At 39.3% G+C, this 6,000-nt stretch overlaps 1 long non-coding RNA gene across 1 annotated transcript in view; it reads left to right on the top strand.

Annotated features, from left to right (window-relative positions):
- The window catches only part of LOC129463802 (uncharacterized), a 41,367-nt gene extending 35,923 nt beyond the window's left edge, over window positions 1-5,444 (top strand). Inside the window, exons 2-4 of the long non-coding RNA XR_008651291.2 lie at window positions 2,751-2,889; window positions 4,079-4,189; window positions 5,256-5,444. This is a non-coding gene — a long non-coding RNA (uncharacterized lncRNA). The remainder of the gene's footprint in view (window positions 1-2,750; window positions 2,890-4,078; window positions 4,190-5,255) is intronic.
- Window positions 5,445-6,000: the final 556 nt, after the last annotated feature.

Raw genomic sequence — 6,000 nt, forward strand, 5'->3', positions numbered from 1 at the left:
GATAAGACTGAAGTTAGTAGGATCTCTAGATCACTTTCTCCATGCCAGCAGAAGACAGGAGGTTTATTCTCTTAAGAGACTGCATCAGAGATACTCTGCATAAGAGAAACCATGGCTTAGCTGAAGGCAAGGTTGGGAAGCACCACCAAAAAAACAACACATATTAACTAACATTTTCCAACTTAAAACTGTAGAACCCAAGCCTCTTTCCCCAGCTTTACAGCAGTCTTCCCATACAGAAAATTTGAAGATTTGACTCCTCTCTGAGGAAAATAGTAAATCAAAAAGTAAATCTATAAATATTGATAGGTAAGTTTCTCTCAGAAAAAGGGAAAAGTTTTAAAACAATGTAGGGAAATGCAGGAACAGTACTAAGCTTTTAGTTAACTTTTTAGTGTCTCAATCCTAAATATAAACTGGCCATCAAGGAAAAGAATACCATAAACAGGGGATAATAAAGCAAGCAAAAACACAAAAACAGAACTCATAAAATATCAGAAAAACATTCAGAAAGAAAACTATCATTCCTAATCTGAAATTAATAGTATCTATATTAGTTATCTAGTGCTGATTAACAGACTATCCCAAACAGTGGTTTAAAATAACAATGAACCGGCTGGGCACGGTGGCTCATGCCTGTAATCCCAGTACTTTGGGAGGCTGAGGCAGGCGGATCACGAGGTCAGGAGTTCGAGACCAGCCTGGCTAACATGGTGAAACGCCGTCTCTACTAAAGACACAAAAAATTAGCTGAGTGTGGTGGCAGGAGCCTGTAATCCCAGCTACTTGGGAGGGTGAGGCAGGAGAATCACTTGAACTCGAGAGGTAGAGGTTGCAGTGAGCTGAGATTGCACCAATGCACTACAGCCTGGGCAACAGAGGAAGACTGTGTCTCAAAATAATAATAATAACAATGAACCTCTATTACTCCCATGGTTTTTTATGGGTCAGGAATTTGGGAGCAATTTAGTAATGTGGTTCAGGCTTAGAGTTTCTCATGGTGTAACAGTCAAGATGTCTGAAACTTCAGCCATATGAAAGATTGACTGGGCTGGAGGACCAGCTTCCAAGGCAACTTTTTTACATACTTGATGGGCTGGTACTGATTTTTAACCAGAGGCCTCAGTTCTTCCCCATGTAGGACCTTTTCTAGGGCTACTTGAGTGTCCCCTTTTCATCAATAGCTGGTGTCCCCAGAGCAAGTGATTCAAGAAAACCCAATAAAGAAATGACAGTGTCTTTTATGATCTAGCCTCAGAAGTCTTACTGTCACTATTGGCCACCATGGCCAAACATTATTCATTGTGGTAGGGGCCACAAGGGTGAGGATACTAGGAGATGAGGACCATCACGGTTCATTTTGAAGAATGTCTACTGCATCATCTGTAAAAGAAAAAATCAAATATTAAGTTGGAGAAACAATAACGCCATATTCCAAAACAGGAACTTTCTAAAAGTACAAACCCATTATTAAACACTTAAATAAATATAATAGGAGATTAGGCAAAAAGGATAGTACAAGTTCACGTGCCAGGCTCTCTGTTTAACATTTCTTTCCCTAGAAAATTTTGCTCTCTTTGTTCTTTCCCCAAAAGGTGTATATTACTTCCAATACTATATTTTAGTAGCTTTACCATATTTCAGTTTTTAAAATTCATTTTTTTGATTTCTCAGCTTTCATTTCCATTTCAGTTTGTACCTGAAGGAGAGAAGCATGGATTGAATTTGCCTGGGTTTTCTGAATTTCATAATATAAATTTAAAACTCAGAAATGGGAGGAATACAGGCCTTGATTAGTGAATTTCAAGCTCAGTTCTCCAGGTGAAGGACAAGGTTAATTCTACTCTAAATAATCCTACCATTCAGAAAACCTGATGTGTCTAAGGAAGAAAAAACAGGCTGTGACTACAAACCTAAAAGTAAAGGCAAACAACTGCCAGACAGAGGCAGGAAAGTGGGGGAGAGCCCTTGGTAAATATTGCATGCCTCCTGGGGCCCCCATGGGCTTTGACTCAAGGGGGAGATGAAGGGAATTTGTTAAAGAAAGAAGACAACTGGAACAGACAAAAGCTTCCGGCACAGGAAGTTAGTTCGACTAAGGATACCAAAATGTAGGAATTTGAATGGGTTCCTGGGTGTGAGGTTGAAGTGAAACTTGATTGAAAAGAAGCTGCTGGTGGTGAGTCTCTCCTTAAGCTATTCCTGGCTTCTGGGTAGTTGGTGTAAACTCTGTGGTCCTCGAATAAAGTGTCCTTGAGAATTTTAGAAGGTTAAAAAAAAAAAAAACATTTACATTTCATATCAAGTATTAAAAATTCAGTAAAAATTTAAAAAATAAACCCCAGAAATTAAAATGTTAAAAATTTCTAGACATTAGATCTGAAAGACAAAGAATTGGCAAATTTGAAAAAAAAAAAAGAGTATTGTGATAAATTATCTAGAGTTGGATGCCAAGAATTTCTTTCCTTCCTATATTGTTGCATACACATGCAACTTGTTCTATCGCATGATGGAGTCTATTTCTACTCATTTTAAATCTGACCTGGCTCTGGGACTTACTTTAATCAATAGAATTTGGGGAGCAAAATGTTCATTTCCAAGCTTGCAAGATTTGCAATAAGTAATACTCAGTTGCTTATTTATACATGACATTTGAAGAGGCATGTGAAATGACCACACTTAAATGGAACACTGAGTGAAGGAAGAGTAATTATTTATCTGCTAACTCCTCTCTATCTCCTATCTTTCAGTGCTTGAAGTTCATTGCATGAAGTATTAACTATCCTACAGTGCTAAGCTGTATTAATTCTGATGGACAGTTACTTAGGGAAGTCAAATGCCCCACCACCATCATTCAGCAAAGAGGTGCATTATATGAGCCTGAAAGTGGTGAGAACTGAGAATGTCTATGGTTTCACTAACATGGGGTTTGGCTAGGATAGATGCTCTGCTCTCTCCATAGGAGATGCAGTAGTGGCCAGGTTATCACTTCAAGGAAGTCTGTCTGATATAGCTAGAGGTGCTAGGGGTTAGACAATTGTGGCAGCCATGGATCTCCATTTAGGAAGCATCCCAGCTCAGGAGACAGGTAGGACTCAGCAAATCTGTTGGAGGAGCACAACAATTATATTTCATATAGTCCATTCCATATGTCAGTCAGATCTGCTCACATTCTCCAATAATATCTAATGTACTCTAATAAGAAAATAAGATTGCACCACTTATTTACCAAGAATGGAGGCACAAATTTAACCATTTAAAGTGTAAGCCAGTTGAAGACTTCTAAAAAAGTATTGCTGAGGGTTAGCAAACCGTATTACAGTTCCTGTTACCGCAGCTGCTACTGAGACATATGATTGATATTCCTCTGACAACCAATTTAGATTCACCACCCCTACCTTCTTTGACTAATATTTCACCTTCCTTGATGGAGTAAGGAAGCGACCAAGATCTATATATGCAAAGGTTCTGAGTGTAGTTTCCCTTCTCATGTCAGGCTCAGTTTGTTGCATACAAACACCAAGAAATGTCACATTTAGTATATATTCCTTCCTGCAACCATTGTGCAGAAGCACTCCCAGTTTCTCCTGGTCATCAAAGTTATCAATACCAGGCAGTCCAGTAATTCTTTCTTTGTCTGCTAACTCTCCAGAATGAGGATCCCAATATGGCCTAGTGATATTAGCAACTTCCATTTCCGTAAATCTTACACTTTCCTCTGGTGGAAGTGATCTCCATTAAAAATGAGATAATCGATGATGATGAGAGAGTCTGTCCTACTTCTCCCATTTGTTCCTTGAACCCATACATCAGCCATTGGATCAGCTCGTATACTACCTCCAGGAGGATGATGCATTTGAATTAATTGTATTTTCCAAAATGGCCATAATATCTTTCATCTCATATGCTCTTGTGCAATGTAACTTTGTCAGTCTTATATGTCATTAGACTCTACCTCCTTAATCTGAGCTGACTTCAGTGAGTACCTTGACCAAAAATAATGTCAATAATGATATTATGGATCAGATCCTAAGAAGTTTTGCAGCTCCAACTTGTCTCTTGGAATCCCTGTTTTTAGAATGTTCCTGTTAAGGATCCGGCCGTCAAGCCCGAGCTACATGGAGAGGTCGTGTTTGGACACCTTAATTAGCCCCAGCTGAGTTCCTAGCATTAACTACCAGTCATGTGGGTGAGTTGTCCTCCCTATTCAGCCTCAGTCTCAGCCCCATTCTTCTGGCCACAGTCAACTAAAAACTTCCAACAAGGACATTCCAGCTGAAACTAGTCAATCAACAGACGGGTGAGAGATAATAGTAATTCGTTTAAGCTACTTAGTTTAAGGATGATTCATTGTGTAGCAATAGATGACCAAAAGAGTAGTCCAAACACCTTGAGATGTTGATTCCAAGCTGATACCTTAGCAGACTTCAACAGGCCGTTGCATAGTTCTATGGAAGCAGTCATTTTGGATAAATGGAAAGCATGGTAAGATCAGAAAATCTCATGGTCATATACCCATTATCAAAAATTATTCCCATTATATGGCTCCTTTAATTCGAGGTAGTGCTGTGTGGGATATGTTATTGGATCAAGCATTCTAACAGTCATCAAAAGGTGAGGCTGGCAGAAGTATGGAAGGCAAATTGAGTGTGTATCGATTTCAGTGAAAGGCAGCTTTGTTCCTTCCAAAGCTGAAGGTGCGTAATATAATCTACTTGCAACTGTACGTCTCCACTGGGAAACAGTGCCATGTTCAAGAGCCAGCACTCATCTTTACTTCAGTGGTTGGACATTCTGCAGTAGCTATTTCAGCCTTCACAATAGGCAACCCATAATTTTTGACAAGTACAGAGCTTCCAGCTATGACAGCATAGTGATTCTGTTCATAGGCCCATTTGACAGGTAATGGGATGGCTGAGGAAAGAGGCTTGCTGATACGCATTGTATAGGTCACCTTGTCCACCTAGTTTTTGAGAGCCTGCTATGTGATAGAAGGTCACTGATTGGCATTAATATGAAACAAAGAAATCTGCATGCTTGGTACCCTCTCCCATAAGTTTATCCATATAACTCTGCTTTAGACCTCCTTATCCCGAGTCCTCCCTTCTTATTTCTTCTCAGCCATTATCCAGTACACAGAATTTCATGTTTATCCATATATTATATGACATATCATTCTGTGCAAAGTAGATAAATGAGTAGTTCGCTTACACATTCACCCTCTGATATGACTTGATTTCATTATTGTCTTTCAGAGCAACCTATGAATGAGGATGTAATGTGGCAGCAGTTCTTTTGCTGATAATGCCAACATATTGTGGTGTTTTATCTGTGAGCCAGGTCTCTGTCTTTTCTCCCTTTGTTGATTGGTCAAAAGTTACCCTCCATAAGGACATAGTTGTGAGTTTGAGGATAAGCATCAAATAAACAGAAGTAAGTGACAAGGCAGTCTGGGCCATCTGTTCATTTAATTTACTTGTGCTTTCTGGATCTGCTTCAGCCTACTTCTAAATGTGTCACTTCTATCGAATATTCAATTGCTATACCACCTGCCTAACCTTATGAGTAGCTGAATTCAAAATAATTTAGTTTATGGTGGAAAGTTTTGGTTATACAAGCTCTTGGTGCTCCTTAGGTGCTCAGATAAAAGCACTTACTGACATACCCAAACAAACTATATTTTACAAATGTAGGGTAATTATCTGCCTTGGTGGGTGTGGCCACAGGACCCCATATGACTATCTCATAACCAGAGAGTGAACTCAGCATCGTTATCTGCTACAGATTCCTCTAGAATAAATGGGTCTATGAATGAAATGGTTATAAAAGCAGGGCAGCCTGCACTGAATACTGGATCTTTGAACCTCATTCAAAACAGATAGCATTCAGAATCTCCTGATCAGTGGTTTGGGGTTATATTTTCAAGTGATGTGCCTGGTGCATCCATAATGCAAAAGTCATATCAAGCACAATGGCTCCTTGTGGTAGATAATGCTATGA

Source organism: Symphalangus syndactylus, chromosome 15 (genome assembly GCF_028878055.3).
Source record: "Symphalangus syndactylus isolate Jambi chromosome 15, NHGRI_mSymSyn1-v2.1_pri, whole genome shotgun sequence".
Classification (NCBI taxonomy): domain Eukaryota; kingdom Metazoa; phylum Chordata; class Mammalia; order Primates; family Hylobatidae; genus Symphalangus; species Symphalangus syndactylus.